Source organism: Camelus bactrianus, chromosome X (genome assembly GCF_048773025.1).
Source record: "Camelus bactrianus isolate YW-2024 breed Bactrian camel chromosome X, ASM4877302v1, whole genome shotgun sequence".
In the NCBI taxonomy this organism is placed as follows: Eukaryota; Metazoa; Chordata; class Mammalia; order Artiodactyla; family Camelidae; genus Camelus; species Camelus bactrianus.
Window position 1 is genome coordinate 87,979,691 of NC_133575.1, and position 22,904 is coordinate 88,002,594.

Genomic DNA, 22,904 nt, shown 5'->3' on the forward strand with positions numbered 1-22,904 from the left:
CTGGGGTGATGCTCTTCACACAGCACCTGTCTGCTTAAAAGGCTAGATGAGAAAGTGCGTTGGGAATGTGCAGGGCTATCTGAAGGCAATCTGTCCATCTCCATCATTTTATCAGACTCACCTGTGTGCTTGGCAGCCTGGAAGGGGAAGACACATTTGTCTGGGTCCTGGGCCAGAAGATCAGGACAGGATGGGGAAATGCCTTTGGGAGCCCCACTTTATCCAGCAGCAGGCTCGAGCTCTCTGAAGTAGTGTGGTGCAGAATCTGCAGAACTACCCTATCGTAGTGTCTGCTGAGCTGCACATTTCAGGGGGGCTTAGTGGGCATCTGTTTGGAGCATGAATTGTTCCATTTCTTCCTTGCCACCTTGACCCCTAACTTACGCATTTGTTCCCTGCATCTCTGCCCCCCTCAGGCTACTAAGGACATATGTCCCCTTCCTCTACCCCTTCTCTGTCTTTAGTTTGCCCAGACAGGAGTTGGCCTGTTAGCCCTATCACTTTACTTCTGAAGTCTTGAGGAAACGAAACTTAACATATGATCTGTTGTAACATTTAATTTGGATCAATGCCAGAACACCATAAAGCTCGCATCCTGCCTCTCAAGAATTAAAAGGGATTTTATGGCTAGGCTCATGGAGTCCTGATAGGTCCTCAAGCCATCTCCAGCACTAGCCCCCACCCTTCAGCAGTATCATTCTCTCCATAGAAGTCACACTCTCTGTTCCTCCTCAGAGTTTCGAGCACACCATCTGTCTATTATCGCGTTGCAAAGAGATTTCAGGGAAAGAAATCTAGAAGTGTCTGGGAAGGCTGTACCATTGCCCAAATTCGATAGTACACTAAGCAGGATAAAGATAAGCAAGCTGCGGACCAGAATGTGGTTCCAAGGACAGGCTGGTGTGGGATCACCTGGCTGCCAGTGGTTGTGTCGCATTCTTCAAGTCTTTCAACACGTCTGCGAGTCCTGATCAAACTCCAGCCTCCCTTTCCTAGATTTCTTCTCTCAGGCTTTTCAGTACCTCTAGAGAAAGTTTCATGACTGTGCAGACTGGGGCCACCAAGTTCTGATTTTCCAAGTCACTTTTGAATCACCCAGGTCAACTTCCTTTTGAAAGTCCCACCGTCAGGGATCCATCCTGGCCTTCTGCCTCTGCCTCACAACAGAAAAGCCTGTCTCCTCCCTCACAGAAGAAAGGATTTTTTGAGCTATGAATTTCCTCCACTCCATGTCAAATCTTCTGTTTTGGTCCCACTTTTATTTTAATTTTTTTTGAGGTGTTCCCACTCCTTTCTAAGGTTAATCTCTCCACCTCTGCTCTTGATCCTCAACCTCCTACCTCCTCGGTGTTATTCCATTTCTTTTCTCCCAGGTACTCGGTCTTCCTCACTCAACTCTCCCCTTCTCAGCCCTTGAATGTGTTTGCGTTTCTCCATCAAAAAGAAAAATTCCCCCCCACAAGCTATTTCCTTCCCCATTCTCAACTCTACTGTGAAGATTATCAAAAGCAGAGTTTCCATTTGTTTAGTTTTCATCTCCAATTCCTTTTGCCACCCATTACAGTTTGGCTTCTGTCTCCAGGACTCATTTCTGCCACATGAGAATATTAACAGCAGCTAACATTTACTCAGTTCTTACTATGAACCACACACTGTGTTGGGTACTTCATACAAATTGTCTTATTTGATCCTCACACAACCTGATGAGGTAAGTACTATTATAATCTTCATTTTACAGACAATGGTGGTTAGACTTGTTCAAGGTCACATAGCCTAGTGAGTGGGGAGCTGGGATTTGAACAGAGAGCAATTTGACATGAGAGCCCATACTCTTAACTCAGGGCCCCACTGAATTGTAAAGGCCTGGATAGTAAAGGTTTTAGGTTTTATGTGCTGAATAGTCTGTGGTGGTAGTGCTCAGCTCTGCCATTGCGGTTGGAAAGCAGCCATAGAGGATATATAAATGAAAGAGAATAACTGTGTTCCAATAAAACTTTATTTATGGAAATTTTATTTATGAAATTGAGTTTCATATAATTTTAACATGTCATGAAATCTTCTTCTTTTGACTGTTTTCCCCAGGCGTTTAAAAATGTGAAAACCATTTTTAGCTTGCAGTCCGTACAAAAACAAATGGTAGGCCAGATGTGGTCATGGTTGTGGTCTGCTGACCTCTGCTCTAGCAATTCCATTCATCGATGTTCCTCAAATTGTCAAATCCAATGGCTCCAACTCTTAATGCTGATGATACACACCCCTGTTCTTCCCCCGCCACCCATGATTTTGAAGGCAACACTCACTTCCTGTTTTTCATCTACCTTTATGGTCTCTTAGCGTCTTCTGAAAACTTCTTTTCTCCCACCTACCTCTCAAATGTTGGCATTCTCAAGGATCAATAGTTGACTTACTTGTTTACTCTGTTAGAGTTACTGATTCTACTTCTGTCATCAACACCTGCTGTTAATCTAGTAACTCAAGAGCATGTGCTTTGGCATTTTACTTGGATGGGTTTAAATCCTGGCTCCAATAGATGCTATTGGTGTCAACTCATAGGGTTGTTGTGAAGGTTAAATGATTTATTATTTGGAAAACTCTTGCAACCATGACTTTAGTATAGCATATACTTAATAAAATAGTTGTCATCATCATTGTTATTATTGTGCTATTAGGGGATGTTGATTTCCTAATCTGTACCTCCAGCTCAGACTTCTATTTTGAGTCCTATATCCACATATCTAACTGCCCATTTTACAGCTGTACTTGGATGTCCACTGGCACCTTGACCTCAATATGTCCCAAACCTAACTCATCATCTCTCTCCCACCTCCAAATCCCCTCATCCTAACCTGCTCTTTTCCCTCCATCATTCTTTATTCTTGTAAACAGCAATATTGCCCACTCAGTTAACAGAAAACTGGGAGTCTAGTTTCATGTTAGGAAAAAAAAGCATGAAACATCCAGCTTTAAAGTGAAGATGAGACTGAACATTTTCAATCCCTCCTCTGTTGGGACTGGAGATTAACTCTGTAGTTAATTTGAAAATTTTTCCTTTCTTCCCTTTCCTAATCTTCTCCCCTTCACTCCTGTCAGATTTATCTCCTCTCTCTCCCTTAAACTTTATGTGCCCATTTCTAACTCCTTGCCTTTGATCACATGATTCCCCTCATCTGAAATGCATCCCCCCAGTGTGTCTCCAAATGTCATCCATCCTTCAGGGGCTAAAACACCCATGAAACCCTCCTGACCTCTCTAGTCAACCAAATCAAGTATATTTTGGAACCAAGAGCTTATATTTTTAAATTGAATGTCATTATTACATATTTCATAGTTTACAATGTCACAAGTCTCAGTGTCATAGTGTTTTAACTAGATTATAAGCATCCTAAGTTCACAAAGCATGGAATATTCTTCCTGTGAATTCTCCATGGTGCTTTGCACAATTCTCCTTTTGCCTTCTCTCTCTCTCTCTGGCTCCTCTCCCTCCAATAAACATGGACCACAAGATTCTACTTTATCTGCTTTTCTCCCTCTTCTGACTTTCTTCCTTAGAGAGTTAAAATCTATTTTTAGAGATAAAATTTTTTTATACATGTCTGTGACTTCCCAAATTTTCTTCTCATTTCCTAGCCTCTCTCTTGAGCTCCATTTCCACATCTCAAATTTCTTGGTGGACATTTTCAAGAGGATGCCTTGCTTAACTTCAAACTTGATACTCTTATCAAAATCTCAACTCATCATCTTCCCATCTCTGCCCACCTTCACATTTCCTTATAGCATCATTATTCTCTGTTATGTGGATAAAACTTGCAGTTGTCTTTGACTACCTCCATCACATATATACAGCAATTCACCGTAACATATCTACTGTTCCTTTATGGTGTCTTTCATACCCCATCCTTTCGAGTCTCACTACTATAGTAACAGCAACAATAATAAAAACTATAACCATTAACACAGATCTAGTGCTTTCTATGGCAAGGTACTGGGCTAAGTGTTTTAAATGTATTAACTCATTTAATCCCCACAGCATTTCCATGAAGTAGGTATTCTCAGTATCCTCTTATCATAGGTGAGAAAACTAAGGCTCAGTGTGGCAGAGCTAGAATCACACCAAAATGGATTTGGACCCAGATTCTGTATTTCTGCACAGTGCTACTTACACCTCATGCCTAGATTTCTGTAACTGCTTCCTAACTGGTATGCCTATCCTTCCCACATACCATTTCCAGAATAATCATCCCCAAACATTGCTATCACTATTTCATTTCTTATCTCAAAATTCACTGTGATCTCCCTTTTCAGCCATTAAATGAGATCCAGTTACAGCCTAACATATAATGCCCTCCACAGTCTTAGCACAACCTAATTTCCCAGCTCTGTCTCTTAGATGTAACTAAGTATATGTCCATGAATGGATTAAACCACAGTGCCCTACTCAGCCATACCACGATTTCACTTCATCCAGTTCACTCTTGATCATTTTGTGAGCTCCTAGAGGGAAAGGATGGGCATGCATGTTTGTACCCTACAGTGCCTTCCACCTAGTCCACAATCAGTAAATATTTGTCAAGTGATTGATAGTAGGGCTCAGTTAATACTTGGAAGAATAATTGTTTAATTACCACTTAATACTCTCCTCTTCCTTTCCTCTGCATTGGCCCTCCCGTTTTTCTCTTCCTTGGTGTAAATATCCTACAACAAATGTGAAAATCCTCTTTTCTGCAATCCTAGGAAAACCTTTACCTATACATCACCACTTCATCAGCTCTTTCCTTGGTTTATCCCCAAACATACCTTCCTATTAATCTTTATTTATTGCTTGGTGTTTATTAGACTAAATGATACCAATCTAGGAGAAGTTTCTGGGGATGACCACTGTGTGAAGATGACAGCACAGTTTACAGCACCAAGTTCTCAGGTGGCTCTTGAGGTAAAATATTTTATGTAGGCTGCAGACTTTCAGGCTATGTTCAGCACTGGTCAGGGCCCCTGAGCCATTGTATCCAAAAGATGGCAATGGAAGTGACAACTGTGAAGCTCAGTACCAGATCCAGATGTCATAAATCTCCAAGTGTTCTTGTATTACAGAGAAAGTGTTCTCATTTTTATTGGATTTTAAAGTTTTTCTTTGGATCCTTGCTGCTTTCTGGGCATTCTCACAGACTAGGTACCACAATGCTAAAGGATAGTGTGGAATTTCCTAATATCTCAAGAAGATTCAGGTTTTTATATTTAGGCAGAGATTCACTTATTTACAAGAATTGTTTATAACATCTGGTTAATGGGTTCAATAATTCAAAGCAACATTTATCAAACTTTTTGACAATAACCCACAGCAAAAAAAAATGTTTACAGTGGACCCAACATACACACAGATGTGCACATGGACACACACACACTCACCACACATTCACACCCACAGACTCACACATACATTACTGAACAAAAGTTTCATGAAACAATGTTTACTCTTACTACATGTGATTCATGTTTTTCTCTTTTAATCTATTTTATTTAAAAATAGTGATGAAGTACTAAACTGATTTCACAGTACGTTAATGAATCACTGCCCACATTTTGAAAAACGCTGCTTTAAAGGATGGAAACAAATAAAACAAGGATGATAAGCTGTTCTGTTTTGTGCTACTGGAAGGCAAGTATATATTGCGTGCAACTGATATTCTGGGAAGAAGCAACTATTAAGTTACAACGTCCATAGCAGGGATAACAGAAATAATTAACTGTGGTATATTGATTTTGTTATCAGTTTTACCCAATTCTTTGTTTAAACCAAACTTGTCATCTTTTGTTTTGTGTGCCTGTTGATATATTACATGCTACCCAACTATGGAGTAGCGTGTTTCAATGTCTACATGTTGTTTTGCAAGTTAGATGGAAAGCTGTGTCAATTTTTCAAAGATCATTTATAAATAAGATGTTGGGTTTGTTTATACTAAAATATCATCTTACTACTATTTGGAATAATAACTATATTTCATGAATTGGTTATGTTTTTTCCCCATTGTGCACTGTGGACATTGCTTTCCTTTCTCTCTCTCTCCCACCCTCTCCTCTCCTGTTTGTTCTTCCTGGAATTCCAAGATTCTGTAGTGTTTAGATAAAATTGGTAGGGTATATAACAATATTGAGGCAGTAGGGTTATATGATGTACATAGTATTCAGGTGAGCACCACGGGCCCAAAGGGACTATAAAGCATTTTAGAAAGTGGGTGTAGTCACCAGTTGCTTGGATAACTAATTGGCTCAAAGATTTGTCCCTTAACACAAGTGTTAGTTCTTCCAAAGTTGCACAGTATTGAGAATGCAGCAAAAGGACAAAAGGGATTTGAGCTGTAGCTTGAGAGGCTTTATTATTTAAAAATCTTCCTAAATATCAATTCATAGTTTCTTGTATTTTCATTCTGAAATTCTAGAGGGGAAAAAATAAATGGGGGAAGGGTAGTGGCAACCAAGTGGATGGGAAAGAGTGGAGGCAAGACTTTTCATTGAATATCCTTTTATATATTTTGAATTTTGAGCAATGGATACAAATTACCTATTCAAAAATTTAAATAAAAAAGAGAAAACACAAAGCAAAATAACAGCAAGGACAACAAAAGTGACTATTAAAAGTGCTTTTTGATAATGAGGAATCAGTATAGTGTAAGCCAAGGGGAAAATGAAAGATTTGGAAGAAGAGACATTTCTGTTCCCATCCTGCCTCCATCATTTACTAGCTATACAATATCAGGAATGCTACTTAACTTGCCTGATCCTGTTTCCTCATCTGTTAAATGGGAATAATAATACCTATCATTTAGAGATTGTTCTGAGGATTGTTTAAGATAGTGTATTTGTAGCACTCAACACACAGAAGATGATGGAATGCAGGATGATGGCCTGTAAATAAGTCAGCCCATCCCCAGAACCTGTGACTGTGTTAGGTTGCATGGCGAAAGGGATCTTTAAGATGGAATTAAGGTTGCTAACTGGATGACCTTAACATAGGACGATTATCCGGATGATCCAGGCAAGCCCAGTGTAATCAACTGGGCTCTTAAAAGTAGAAGAAGGCAAAATAGTCAGAGATGGATTCAAAGGAAGAAGAGGCAGGAGAGATTCAAATTGTGAGAAGGATTCAACCTGCCCTGGTTGGCTTTGAATTTGGAGGAATGGGGCCACAGACGAAGGAATGTGGGTGGCCTCAAGAAACTAGGAATGGCCTTCAATTGACAGCCAGTAAAGAAATTGGGACTTCAGTCCTACAACCACAGGGAAGTGAATTATGCCAACAACCTGAATAAGCAAGGAAATAGATTCTCCCTTAGAACCTCCTGAAGAGAATGCGGTCCTACTGACACCTTGATATTAGCCCAGTGATCCCTGTGTCAGACTTCTCACCTACAGAACCATAACAATAATAAATTTGTGCTGTTTTAAACTGCTAAATTTGTGATTATTTGTTATGGCCACAATAGAAAACTAATACAAAGATTTTCAATAATTGATAGCAATTCCAATTGCTAATTTAGGATGATCACAGAAATCTTAGAAATTAATGATCTTTATTGTCTATTATAAGATTATTGAGGCCACGCTAATCTGATTCTCTTGAAAATCAGTGGATGTTGGACAACCTCAGTTCCAGTAGAAGCTGAAGGTCTCAAATCTCAAACCAAAGGATGAGGACCCAAAAGTGGAGGTGTCTATCTCTGTCTTTGCAATCAAGCTGCCCAGCCATCAATAAGTTTTTAGAGAATCAAGTACTTAGTGACTTTATAGAATTTATTGGAATTTATGGAATTATTGGAATATATAGGTACTATACCTGTCATATTTTACAGGTTGGAAAATTGAGCAGGTAGGAAGCACTATGGGCTTGGGGGAGGTAGGAGACACTCATGTTTTTCACCCGTAAAATAGTGGTTGGTATTTACCTAAGTCATTAAATTATAAAATGAACACGTTAGTTAATTCATTTGAGCTTTAGTTTCATCTGTAAAATATTTTTGGTACCATACCTTTCCATGGAGTTGTGAGTGCCTAAATGAGATACTGCATGTAAAATGCTTGGCACATAACTAAGTACTCTTTAGGTGTTAACTGTTGTTGAGTTGACTTATGTAAGATGTGTTGTATTTCTTATACAACATCAAGTCATTACTTTCTGGGGGAAAAATCATTGCATCATAGCTACAGATTTATGTATAATATTTTTGTCCCCTTTGTAGACTCAGATTAAAAAATACTTATTGAGTTTCTCTGCTATGCCTTTACCTGCATTATTTCTTTTACCCAAATCGTCTCACATCCATCCTATGAAATAGGGGCGATTTTTCACCAATTTTATAGATGGTCAGGCCAGAAATTCAGTAATGTTTAGTTCTGCCCCCTAGGATCCATTTCAGCCTTGATTTTTTTCACAGTTGCTCCATTGAAGGACGTGTGTCTGTATGTGCATGAATTTGCTTGGTGTATATGTATATGCAAAAATGCAAAAGTAACCTCACTACTAACTTTCTAACTTGGTAATTTTGAGACATGCCATATAGAATAAGGCTGCTTCTGATTTCAGTCTTAGTCTATGAAGTGGTTTCACCAGGGACACCTGTAATTCTTTCTGCATATTTGTTTGGGGGCCTCCATTCTGTTCAAATATATTTTACTTTGTGTGCCTTTCTTGGTATTCTATCTGTGAAAAGCCAATGTGATTTGTACCAATTAGAAATAAATGCATGTGCCTCAAGACTTCACATCCAGTGGTTAGTTTTCTAGCAAGCTAAAATTATTGGCCAAATCTTATTAATTATAATAATATCTTCTGTGTATTGATTGTTCACAGCATGCCAGTGTCTTAGAATGTCTTATTTAATCGTCACAACAGCTCAGTGTCAGTGGGTACTGTTATTAATCCCTTTATACTGCTGAGGAATCAGAGACAAAGTGCCTTGTACAAGTTTACACAGCTAGTTATTTGTGGGCAGAACCAGAATTTGAACTAAGGTCTGTGTGAGCCTCCAAACACAGGTAAACAGTAAAATTCTATGGTCTGGCTTCCTTTGCATCAACTCTTTTGCCCACACTTAAGGCTTTTACACTGAATACCAAGAGAAGTGGACCTGGGGGAAGTTTATATTTTAATTTTTTTAAATTATAAGCTATATGAATTGGCCCTGTATGCCCAGGAGGTAATTGTTTATTTTCAAATGACTTTCCAATGCTTTTGGGGATAAGCTCTAGCCAGTGCCTCAAACTTTAGCTTGCAAAAAAATCATTGGGTATATATTTAAAGATCAGATTCTAATTCAGTAGGGCCGAGGAAGGGTCTAAGGTTCTGCATTTATATATAGCTCCCAGGGGAAGGGGTGGGGACCACATTTATAGTAGCAAGGCCTTAGCCCACTCCACCCTAGCATCGCTTTCCTATCCTTGTGACATCCTCCCTATGATGTGGAAGTTCTTCATATCATCTTTCTGGGCTGGAATAGACATATTTGCATCAGCCTATTTTCTCAGATCCTAAAAGAAACTAGGGTGGAATTAATGGAAACCAGGCATCAGGGCTCAAGAATGGAGGCAGGAAACGACACCCTCCCTGCAAACCTTCCTTCTTCTCATGATCTACGATAAAAACCATCTGTCTTGTCTTTTCTATTTCCTTTGTTTTATGCTTTCAGGAAGTGTTATGTATCTACGTGTGTGTATGCATGTGCATTTATGGGTACTGATTCTGAGGCTGCATATACAAAGCCTGAATAATACTGGATCCCACCAGCTTCCATTCCTCAAAACTAAGAGGGAGCACCAGAGACTGGGTGTTTTAGATGCCTTTTTGTTGGTGGTGTGAGCCAGATCAGTAAGATAAACATGAACAGCGAAATCTTTGTCATGTTTAATTCTGCCCTCCACCTGAATATACCAGCTGTAGGCATCTTCCATGTTTTCTTAGCTTAGTAAGATAGGAGTGAGTCAGTGAGTGAGTGTGTGTGTGTGTGTTGGGGGCAGGTGGTGGGTGAGAAGGCAAGTCACAAAGATAGGGCAATAAACATGTAAGTATGAACATGTAAATATAAGCATGGAATGGAAGTAGAGGTCTGTGATCTTGGTAAACTAGGCTTTTGTTTCCTCTTAATTTCTTGGAAAGATCTCCAGAGAGCTTTAGGAAATGTATTCAGTACTAGCAAGGCAGTCCTGATTTCTGGTTTTGGTTCTGTCACTAGCTGGTTGTAGGATTTGGGGAAGTCATTTCTACTCTCTGGGGCTCAATTTCTTTATAAGACAAATGAGGACATTGGACTCTGCCAAAACCCCTACTTGTTTCTCACCATCAGCTATTTCCTTGCCTTTGCTAAGATGAAAAGCTGGGGCAATTGCACTGGCTACCACCATCAACTCCACAGTAAACAATGGAGAACCAAACCTAGGGAACTTGCAAAGTTCCCTTGACCCAGTGAACTGCAATTTTTGCCTTGCCCCACCAGCTTTTATTGCTTTTCAAAAAAATCATCTGTTCTTGCTCAGTTGAGTATGATGTACGTGTTTGTTTAAGAGACCACAGCTGAGTCATTCAGGACTCATTCTTTGCTGTTGGGATGGGTTGGTTGGTCTCACTGGACAAAGGGCTTGATAGACCCACCAACAGAAGGAAAGCTATGTGAGTTGAGAAAGGATGACACTCTGGAAACCTCAGTTACTAAGCTCTGGACTCCATGACTAGCCTCCGCTCAGCCCTGATCTGTAGTCAATTAGCTACAACTTCTGCCTAGAATGAAGCATCATTTCTGTCTGTGGGCTGCAAACTTTGTCATACCCCTCCCTGAAAACCTGGAAAACAATGAGGCCAGATTAGGTTGGTGGCATCTTGTGGCACACTGGGGAGAAAGGTCCTGCTCCTCACATTCCCCACCAGCTCACAGGAGGCTTCTGAACGGCTTTGTGAACTGAGCTGAAAACAAGAACCTTTGGCAGAAGTAAAGAAGGCAGAAATGTTTTGGTCCCTGAGTGATGGCGCCATAGCAAAAGACAAATTAGAATATTTGGAAGCAGGCTGGAGGGCAATCACATGATACATCTGAGATATCCATTCGATAATTAAGCACCTGAATGGCTCGTAGATTGGAATTTAATGTGCTAAGGAGTGAAATGAGATGGCAAAAGTGAAAATGTACTCCAACGCTCTCCATTATCGGGTTCTAAGGATTTCTTTCACTGTTGACACAGTGTTTACAAGGCAAATTGTAGGCAATTGTAAGGTGCTTCAGTTAATCAATTTCCTGGACTAATTCCATCCCCAGCCAAAGCAGAAGAAAGCAAACACCTGGATGGTTTTCTTTCCGTGTTTCAAAACATCTTCACGTTCTGTCCTATCTTCTGTCCCATCCTCTTCCTCCCCACTGCATTTCTAATTTTCTGGCCCAGCCTCCTCTAAGCACTGTGGTTCTGTGCATTGTTCTGGCTTCGGTTGTTAATTCTAGGAAGAATGGAATCATCAGATCTCTAGAGCTCTTATAGCTGGTAGAAATGGCAGATATTATCTGGTCCAGGTCTCTTTGTTGGGGCACATCCTAAAGCCAGGTAAACCTGGGTCAACACAGCTGAGGACTGTATGGGTTCTGGACCACTGCACCGCCCACCTCCTTGTCCCCTGAGGCACCATGGATCAGGACCCACTGTGGCAGTCAGATATTCACATCACCAAGAACAGAGCAGAGACCTACACCTTAGGCTTCATCCGTGTTGACACTGTCAGTTATTCTCCAAGTATGAAGCTGCTGGTTCTTTCCTACCTGTCTGCAACCTGGTCTTTGCTATTTATGGGAAAGTGTAATTTTAACCTAAGAAGATATTTGCTTACAGTTGCCTAAAAAAGTAACAGAACAGGCACCTTTTCAGATCCTTCTTGAGTAATTCTTGTTCTGTTCTGTCTCTCACAGGGAGCATTAGAACAAATTGCCTGATGCAACATAAACAGTTCTACTTAATGCAAAATCCATTTCTCTCATTTGCTGAGTTGGAAAGAGGTAATTCATTGTATTCCAGTAACATAATAATAAATAGAAAGTTTAACAGAAGAGCCTGGGTGCTTTGGAAGCACAAGTTCAAATACTCCCATCTTGGCTACAATAGCACAGAGCCCAGATTATATAGAATTGATCTGAGTCCTTGAAAAAATACACACACACACACCATATATACTACAACTTTATGAAAGCAGAGTGTCTCTCATTCTCTCTCTCTCTCTCTTTCTCTTTCTCTCTATCTCTCTAGTAAAACTTCATGAAAGCAGCATCTTCCAGGGAGCAAAACACAAATTTCAAGTTTTTCCTTCAACCTTGCAGACAGAGCTTGACACTGTGGGTTTTCTTTATCCCAGGCTAAACATTTGCTTTGAAACGAACTTGGTACTATGTGAATATATTTCTATGCCTTTTGATTTAGAATAAGCAGATGTTAAAGACTGGGTGAAAGGTATCCTTTAATATCATTTATATCTCAGCTTTTTACAAGTCTATATGAAAGGAGACATGATATAAATCATCTATACAACACCCAAAAAATGCCTTAGACCGACAGTAGACAATTATGAATGCTGATACATAAACTTGCCATATTTGCTAAATGCCATGAGGATAAGTACATAGCCCCATGTCAGCGTAGTAAATATTTCTCACTTGAAGCCAGGGCTGACGTGCACAATCTCTAAAGGGAGTGTTATTGATTAGTCGGTGTTTCTTCTACTCATATAATAAACTTGGGTAAAGTTCAGAGATCCTGTCTTCCAGACTGGTTTCCAGGCTCCAGGCTTTTCATGAGGGACTGATAACCCTGGTAGCCATCACCACATACCTGACTATGGCCAGAAGACCCCAGGTTGGCAATGGGGGAAAAGCATTTTTCCCAGTTTCATTCTTAGAGACCTGGAAAAAGATTCGGATCTGTGAATACAGCTCAGTACAGTGTGTGTGTGTGTGTGTGTGTGTGTGTGTGTGTGTGTGTGTGTGTGTGTGTGTGTGTGTGTGTGTTGTGGAGTGGAGTGGAGTGGAGTGGAGTGGATAAGATGAAGACGGTTTGTCCAAGTCAGCTTGTGTGTTTGTGGAGAGAGTTGTATCCACTTTGGAACATAGATCTGAGTGATGTCTTCCCCTTTGTATTTCCTAGTTTCTTTACGGAAGCCAGGAAAATGAATCTAGCCATTTCGTAAGTTTGAAGGATACAAGACAGCAAGAAGGTGAATGGGGGGCTCTGGTCCCTGAGCCCTCATGAGCTCACCCTGGCTCCTGGCGTCTTAAAGTGGCTTTCAGCAAAAGGGCCAGTGTCCTTATTCCCAAGCCCGTCTCCCAGGCCAATTTTGATCTCTGATCTTAGATCACTGTCCCAGGGTTAGGGCAAAGCTCTGGTTTAGGAGAACATCTCGTGTGAAAAGGATGTTTTTTGGTCAGTGCCAAGAACCACCTTGCCCTAACACCTCTAGGGTCCCACCGTATCTCTCACCCTGTGCCCCAAAACAATCTGTTGCTGGTTTTGCTCTGCTCCCCACCACCCCAGCTCATAACCATCTAGCGCTTCTCAGCCCTCCGCCTACCGACACCTTCACTCAACCCGCACCTCGCTGTCCCTTGGCAGCGCTCTGAGCAGCAAAGCAGAGGGCTCGGGGCCGCTTGTCCACTTACCCCGGGGCCAAGTGGTTTGTTCGGATCTGCGTCGTCTGGCGTCCGCAAGCCAAGGAGCACAGTGTGGCCGCCTTACCGGTTCTCTTGTGGCGCGCCAACAGCAGCCGCCTGGGACAGCCAGGGGCCTCCAGGCTGCCGGCTGGTGGGCGGATGAGCAAAGGGAAAGGGGCGGGATGTAACGAGGCACACGAGCGCAAGTGCTGGCTCCTATCTTGGTTTCTCCCTTCGCTTCTCAGTCAGTCCCAAACTTCCCTGTGGCCGGCCCTCTCTCCTCACCTTTCGCCTTCCTCAGCACCCCGAAACTCTTTGCTCTACCCGCGCCCCTGCCTGTCCCCGTTTGCTTCTCCCGGTTCTCTGACCCAACCTGTGCCCCTTCAGACGCACGCACCCCCTTCACGCAGCCAGCCACACAATAAGGGCAAGGGAAGAAACTGACACAGGGAAACTGACAGGAGTAGCTGACACGGGAGTCTGAGGGAGAGAGGAAGAGAAGAGACAGGGAGAAACAGACACGGAGAGACCAGCATTCACACTTACGTGCACAAACACACACTCAAGCTCCAGCCGCTAGGTAGCAGCTGGCAGGAGCCCCGGTCACCCCTACAAATCATTCTAGACTAGAGATTTCTGTCCCCTTCTGCTGCCGCTTCTGGAAAATGCTATACAACGAGCGGGAGAGAAAAGCAAAGAGGAGTGGGGAGGGGAAAATCCTGGAGGCGCGCTCCCTGTCTTCTCCCCACCCCTAGCTCCAAAAATGTCCAACCCTGAGCTCTTCCTTTTCCCTTTTATCTGCTCCCGGCCTCCCTCTGCTCCTTTTCTCTTTCTCTTTTCCTTTGGGTGGCTGCAAGCTGGTAGAACCCGTCTCGGTTGTGATGTGTGTGAGTGTGTGTGAGTGTGTGTGTGCGCGCACGCGCGCGTGTGTGTGCGCAAGGAGAGAGAGAGAGATGGGGGAGAGACGCGCGGTAGGCAAAAGCACCTCTCACCTCCCCCAGCCTGGGCAGGGTGCCTCACACACTCAGAGCTCAAGGCAGGGGCGGGCAGGGCGGGGCGGGGGAGACGGGGAGGGGGGAGGGAAAGGAGAGAGAGGACGGGGCAGCCTGCAGGGGCAACAGCTCCTGCCGTCTTTGCAGCTCGGTAGCCAGGGGTGGAAGGAAGCCGAAGCCGAGACCCCAAGTCAGCCCCCGGTGCCCTGTCCCACCGTCTCATCTCTTCCCCCCTCGGTACGGAATTTTATGTTTCATTCGTTTGGTCTCCCCGGGCCTCTTCCTCCCTTGGGTGGTGGCAGAGACTGGGGTGCTGAGCGCGGGTTTGGGTAGAGTGGACCAGAGCACTAGCTTGCAGAGTCTCTCTTTGCCCCTTGTCCTGAGTGCCCTGCTTTGGACAGTGACCCCCACCCACCCCTCTCAGCCCAGGCTTTGAGCTGGTGGTGGCGGGGCTGCGCAGGCAGCCATGGGCCATCCCGGGGGAAGGGGAGCTGAGCCCTCGAGGAGTGCCGGTGAGCAGCGGGCGGACTGCAGGACAGCGGGACTGACCACGGGACCCTGATACTCCGGGATCTGACCTGGGGGTCTTCTTGGTCGGCTTCAACCCCTGACTTGTCTAGTGTAACTCAGGGCAGGTAGCCCGGGAGTTCAACCCAACGGGAGCACAGCCCAATTCTCCCATCCTTGCCCTTCTCACCCTTAGGGTCGGTCTTCTGAGATCCAACCTAGATTGAAGGGGCGGGGCGGGGGCGCGGGTGTGGGGGATGGATAGTGGTGTTGTAGGATGAGGCAGTAAGTTGCTTAGTGGTGGCAGTGGCGTCAGTGTGTATGTGTGTGGGGCGGGGTCAGTGTCACCGTCACCGGACACTTCGGACACTTAGATCTTTGCGCCTTGGTGTCACGTGAGGCACCTCCGCACCCCCACCTCTCTCCCTGTACTGTGGCACCCAGAACGCCGACCCTCCCTCCTGAACCTCCTGGAAAGGACTAAATGGCCCCACCCCCACCACAAGCCTGAGACTTCTACCTGCAACCTGCAGGCACTTAGGTCTGCTAGCTGGCAGCATCTCCTGGCCCGGCCACAAAGCCCCAAAGCTCAGCTTTGTCTTTATCTACCTCATTACCTCTCTCCAGAAAGAAGGGTTAGAGGCTCTGCCATTCTGGATGCTGGGCCGGTACCTGAAACCCTGCCCAGTCTCAGAACAACTCGGTGCTCAGAGAAGGTTCTGCTGTGCTTCCCGCTGTCGCCTTCACCCCCTGACTGAGCACACTGTGAGCTTGAGCTGGGCTCCAAGAACCGTCTGCCCTGCCTAACTGGCGGAGTGTTCCCATTGCTCTGCTGGTGAAGCTGGTGTAATTAGGTTTAGTGGGCGCCCTAGCAACTCTCCTAGGCTACCCTGAGAGAGTCCCTTGGGGCACTAAGCAAGACAAGTTTTTCTGTTGTCCTCGGTCCCCTTAGCCCCGAAATAGCCCAGTATTCTGGAGAGTATTAAGCTTTTGTGTGAGAGCAAGGCACTGGAGAAAAAGTATTGCTTTAGGGGATGAAGAGTTTGTGTTTGTGTGTGGGGAGGGGAGGGGTGAGGGTGGAGCCTCCCCTTCCATACTCTTTAAACATTTTAAGAAGTGTTTCTAAAGATTGGCCAATGATGTAGATTAAAAAAAAATCACTCAGTTCTGGAACCTTGCTGCCTTTCTTCCATTCAAACATAGTTTTACTGTGGCCAGCCACCTCGAGTGTACAGCCTCTCAAACAGAAGAGGTCTATGTTATGATTAAGTGGGTTCCTCCTTTGGCATGAGGAGTGAGGAGGAAATATGACTCTGGACAATACATTAGGGCATATCCTTTTCTCTGACCAAGCTACAGTTCAGGGGAAGCTTTTACTTCAAGCCTAGGATGCAACCAGGAGTAGTGGCCCGGGAGAAGGAAAGAAAGCCCTATTCTTGTGAGCTGTCTCCTTTGAAGGCCCTATATATACAGTACAGTGTCTTTAACAGAGGGGTATTGTGGGTGTTTTTGAATTTGGGTACTTTCTCAGTGGATTGTGGTTAAGACCCATTTTTTTCTATCTGCTCCTGTCTGCCCTACCCTGTTAACCTCTTCAGGAGTTCAAGGATATACAAAGGAAAACCCTTTCCAAAGTTAAAAGCACCATGCAAATGTCAGATATTACTATATGAATTCCAGGACAAACTTACTGAAGGTTCTCCTAGTACAGTTAAGAAGCTGACTTGAGTAGGTGCCTAAGCTTGCCTAGGTTGCTTGTCAGCCTTGAGGGCTGGGGACTCATCTTCTCTGTGGATATGGAAATATTCAGGTTTTCTACTTGGTGGCTGAGAGTGTATGTTTGTTTGAACTCTCCTGGGGCAGATTGCAACCAGAGGCCACATCTGCAAAAGTGGTTCAAAGCCAAAAATGGAAGAGACTATGGATAATTTAAGCCCAGATCTATCTGGTTTCTAGGCAAGCTTTACTCACATGGCCTGACCTATTCAAACACCATCCAGATATGACTGTCAAAATGCAGTTGAGACTGAAACATTCAAGGGCTCTCTCCTCTGCTCTTCTTACAGCCTTGACCAGAGTAGTAAGTGGGATCTGTAGACAGGAGTTTAGTGTAATAGGCAAAGACAGACTGATAGGAGGAAGCCAGAGAGTAAAGGTGTTTTCTTTTCCCCATTAAGAAGAGCTTCTCAACCTGGGCACTACTGACATTTGGGGCCAGATGATTTCTTATTGTGGGGGCTGTCCTGTGCGTTATAGGATACTTAACAACATCCCTGGACTCTTTACTAGATGTCGGTAACACCCACCCCCATCTTGTGACAACCAAAAATGTCTCCAGACATTGCCAAATGTCTCCTACAGGGCAAAATCACCCTCCCCATTGAGAACTACTGCCATTTAAGGTAGTGTCACGTTTCAAAGATCGTATTTTACCTTAATTTTACCCACATGGGCTTGTCCAGATCTTGTATGGAACACAATCTCAGGAAATATGGAATATTTTGTATATGAAATAAGAAACAACATAAAAAGGAGTCCTTACAAATAAATAAATTTGGACAAATGATTGACTTCATCATTATAATCATTGCTACCCTCATCACCATCTAACTTTTATTGAGCACTCACTCTCAGTAGGGTGTTAATTATAGCAAAGATCTATAAGGCATAATTCTAGCCTTCAATACATTAAGAAACTATTGAATTTTTCATCCCCAAAGGGGAAGGTTTACAGATTTTCATGGATAACCAGCTTCTGGATTGAATCCAGCCTGGCTTTCTACCTCTTCTATTTCCCTTTTGTTCCCAAACATTGACGTATTTTTTAAGGTTCTGCCTTAGGGATTGCCCTTTTGTCTTGTTAATTACCATAGGTCGGTCTACCTTCAGTTTTTTGTGTGTGCGACTTCCCTCTATAAGGCACTTATGCCATAACAATGTATCCAGCATCGAAATGACCACAACATCAAAAGGCTTTAACAAATTGAGCATTTTGAAGGCAAGTTTTTATCTTCTGTCAACTGAAAAAAAATGCACATCCTAAAAGTTGAGAATTATGTTTTGTTTGGCAGACTTTCTGAGGACTCAAGCTGGATAGCTCAACCTCAGAGATCTCTTGAGGGACTGCTCTAAAGAGATAAAGGAGGATCCAGGATATATAGGGGTTTTTGCAACAAAGGCCAGGTAGCTGGAACATCAAAAGTTTACTGTTAATGAAAGAAAACTAGACATCTTAAGTTAGGGAATTTAGCACTTTTCTATGCATGGGAAGACCACAAGGGTCTGGGCTCATTGAAATCATTCCTTTGATTCGCACTTTAGCTATCTAGGGGCAGTATCCTGTTCTTTCCCATCCCCTCAGGGTGCACCATTGAGGGTGGCTGCAGTGGCTGAGGGCTTGCAGAGGGCAGCCCATTTGTCTCCATTCTGAGTTCCCTCAGGGCTCACCGTTGGGGCAGCGGTAGTGGTCAATGGCTTGAAGGTATCCTTTGTTTGCTGATATGGCAGGCAGCAATATTCACAGTACAAAGGAAGGGACTTCTAGTTACCTGCTTGTAAGAGACATACTCAACAATGGCAAAGGAAATAGGATGGAATGGAATGTAAGAAGAGATGATTCTTAAAATATAGCAGAGTGTTGAAAAAATGTCTCTGTGTGGTTGTGGATTTTAATGCTCAGTGGTATTTCTGCCCCAGGAAGTCAAACAACACTAATGTGAGTTGTGGGATCCTGATCAGGGATTCAGCAAAGGAAAATGCAGGAGGAAGTGTGGAGTATCTGTTCAAAAACAGCTAAATAAGCTCCTGCCTTAGAAAATAAGTTTCCAATGAGCCAGACTTACATCAGTGTCACTTACTTTGAATTACTACTAATCCAATACCATATATATATATATATATATATATATATATATATATATATATATATATATATATATCTCAACATGCCACTTGTAAAGACAGTGCGGGAACCAACCATCAGTACACTTTTTTTTTTATACATCTTGTACACTCATAAATTAGGATTCTCTTGCCAAGACTAATTATTTAAATAAAGTTTTGTCTGAATTGGAACCATGAGTGGCTGTTAGTAATTGAAAACATGTTTCACATTTCAGAAGTATGTTTAAATTCTTAGATCACAACAGGATCCCTGTAATCAAGGCATCAGGCCTTAAATAGTGATTAATCTTAATAAGAGAAGTATAAACAGAGCCACACATCACAGGTTAGCTAAGGACTTTTCTGTGCTTACCATTAATAGGAATACAAATGAGGCTGGCCCTGGGCAAATTTATTAAGTGGGATTTCAGAGTCACAGAACATTAGAGAACATTGGGCCAGTGAGAAGGGCCTTGCTTGAGGTTCCATTATAGTTAGTGACAGAGACAAGTCTTGCTGCTCTGTGACTGACTCTGTGGCCGCAGGAAGGAGGCTTTAGTCTTTTTTTCTGCCTATTCCTTTCTCAGCTTATTAAAAGTCTGCCCTCCTGGAATGATACTGTCTGCCCTAACCAAAACACCAGTGTGTTCCCTCTCCTGGGAGTAGTTCTGTCTTTAGCCTTTTTTCCAGCATGAGGGGACAGGTATTTCTTTGGAATAAAGACTTCCTGAGGCCCCTGAAATCACCCCAATTGTAGGTTAGGCCTTGTAAGTCTCTGGAGGCTGTTTCTCCAGCCTTTTCAAGAATGGGCAATTTTTTTTTTATTTCAGGGAGGGCTTGGTACGAAAATAAAATTTTGAGTGTTTTTCTGGAGGGTTTGTTGGTGTGAAGGAGTATCTCATGAATTGTACTTTATTCTTGATCAATGACACAAGTCCTTATGCATGGAGTAATGAGAGCCTAGCTATGGAAAGTCTTTGGAGAGTGGGTTGTGCTAGAGAGTGTAGGCTTTAGAGTCAGATAGACCTGGGTTTGGATTCCAGCTCCATGTATTATTAGTTGTGGAAATTAAGTTATGTTAACCTTGGTTTGCTCATCCATAAAATGGGGATAATGAGTTGTTTAGTGGGTTTAACTGGATAATACATAAGCTTAGCATAGAGCCTAGTCTATAGCAGTAGCTCAACAATTGCAAATTTCCCTTCTTTTCCCTTTCTGCCTTTTTTGTCCTGAGGTGATACATATAACATAAAATTAGCCTTCTTAAACTGTACAATTCAGTGGCATTTAATATATTCACATGTTATGCAGCCTTCATCTCAATCTAGTTCCAAAACATTGTCATCACCACAAAAAGAGACCCTTGTCCCCATTAATCAGTCACCTTGCATTCCTTCCTCCCCTAGCCACTGACAGTAGTTAATTTGCTTTCTGCCTTTATGGATTCAGCTATTCTAGATATTTCAGGTAAATGGAATCATACAATATGTAACCTTTTGTGTCTGGCTTGTTCACTTAGCATAATGTTTTCAAGGTTTATCCATATTCTAGCATGTATAGGTACTTCGCCCCTTTTTATGACTAAATATATCCATATGGATATATTATTGTCTTAGTTCAGGCTGTTACAATGGAATACCATAAATTGAGTGGCTTAAACAGTAAGTGTTTATTTGTCATAGTGTCGAGGTTGGGATTTCCAAGATCGAGATGCCAGCAGAGTATATGTCTGGTGAGGACCCTCTTGGTTTGCAGATGGCTGTCTTCTTGCTGTGTCCTCATAAAGCAAACGGGGAGGAGGGAATGAAGAGGGAGAAAGTGAGCAAGCATTAATCCCGCCATCAGGGCCCCACTCTCATGACCTCATCTAAACCTAATTACCTCCCAAAGGCTCTATCTCCAAATACTGTTACCCTGGGGGTGAATTTTGGCGGTGGAGGGGGGGATACAAAATTCAGTCCATAGCAACCACATTTTGTTTTATCTATTCATCAAGTGACATTTAGTTGTTTCTACCTTTTGGCTGTTATGAATAATGCTTTTCTGAACTTTTGTGTACAAGTATTTGTTTGAATACTTGTATTCAATTATTTTGGGTACATACCTAGAAGTGGAATTGCTAAGTTATATAGTAATGCTGTTTAACTGTCTGAGGAACCACCAAACTGTTTTTCACAGTGGCTGCACCATTTTATATTCCCACCAATAGCCTACAGTGGTTCTAAATTCTCCACATCATTGCCAATACTTGTTATTTTCCATTTTTTGCATTACAGCCATCCTAGTGGATGTGAAGTGGTGTCTTATTTGGATTTTGATTTGAATTTTCCTAATGATTAGTGATGTTGAACATCTTTGCCTGTGTGTGTGTGTGGGCTAATGTGTATCTTTTTTGGAGAAATGTCTATTTAAGTCCTTTGCCCATTTTAAAATTGAGTCAATTTTCTATTATTTGTAGGGTTGTAAGCTTTCTTTATGTATTCTGGATACTAGACTTATCAAATATATGATTTGCAAATATTTTATCTCATCCTGGAGGTTGATTTTTTACTGTCTTGGTAGTATCCTCTGATGCACAAAAGGCTTTAATTTTGGTGAACTCCAATTTATCTGTTTTTCATTATTGTTGTTGCTTCTGTTTTTGGTGTCATATTTAAGAAACTATCACATACTTCAAGGTCATGAAGATTGCCCCTATGTTTTATTCTAAATGGTTTATAGTTTTTAGCTCTTATCTGAGGTCTTTGATTCATTTTGTGTTAATTTTTATTATATTAGATAGGGGCCCAACTTCATTCTTTTGCATGTGGATATCTAGTTGTCCCAGCATCGTTTGTTGAAGAGACTGTTTTTTCTCTATTGGATTGTCTTGCACCCTGTCAAAAATCAATTTGCCATAAATGTGTGGATTTATTTCTAGACCCTCAATTCTATTCCACTGGTATAATTTGTCTGTGCCTATACCACACTCTTTTGATTGCTATAGCTTTGTATCAAGTTTTGAAATAGGAAAGTATGAGGCTTTAAATATTGTTCTTTTTCAAGATTAATTTGACTATTCAGGGTGCTCGAGTGGCACATAAATTTCCATTTCCATTTCTTCAAAAAAGGCCAGCATTTCCATTTCCTCAAAAAAGGCCATTAAGATTTTGGGGTTTTTTTGACTTTTTTTATTGAGTTATAGTCATTTTACAATGTTGTGTCAAATTCCAGTGTAGAGCACAATTTTTCAGTTATACATGAACATACATACATTCATTGTCACATTCTCTTTCGCTGTGAGCCACCACAAGATCTTGTATATATTTCCCTGTGCTACACAGTACAATCTTGTTTATCTATTCTACATTTTGAAATCCCAGTCTGTCCCTTCCCACCCCCCGTCCCCCTGACAACCCCAAGTTTGTATTCTATGTCTATGAGTCTGTTTCTGTTTTTTTTTTTTTTTTAAGATTCCACTTATGAGCGATCTCATATGGTATTTTTCTTTCTCTATCTGGCTTACTTCACTTAGAATGACATTCTCCAGGAACATCCATGTTGCTGCAAATGGCATTATGTTGTCGCTTTTTATTGCTGAATAGTACTCCATTGTATAAATATACCACATCTTCTTTATCCAGCCATCTGTTGATGGACATTTAGGCTGTTTCCATGTCTTGGCTATTGTAAATAGTGCTGCTATGAACATAGGGGTGCAGGTGTCATTTTGGAGTAGGGTTCCTTCTGTATATATGCCCAGGAGTGGGATTCCTGGGTCATATGGTAAGTCTATTCCTAGTCTTTTGAGGAATCTCCATACTGTTAAGGCCATTAGGATTTTCATAGTAATATATTTAACGTATAGATCACTTTAGGGAGT

At 42.2% G+C, this 22,904-nt stretch overlaps 1 protein-coding gene across 1 annotated transcript in view; it reads right to left on the minus strand.

Moving 5' to 3' along the window:
- Positions 1–14,304, minus strand: part of TRPC5 (transient receptor potential cation channel subfamily C member 5) — a 236,460-nt gene extending 222,156 nt beyond the window's left edge. Inside the window, exon 1 of the mRNA XM_074359488.1 lies at positions 13,671–14,304. The gene's annotated coding sequence lies outside the window, so the exon portion shown is untranslated. The remainder of the gene's footprint in view (positions 1–13,670) is intronic.
- Between the last annotated feature and the right edge of the window lie 8,600 nt (positions 14,305–22,904).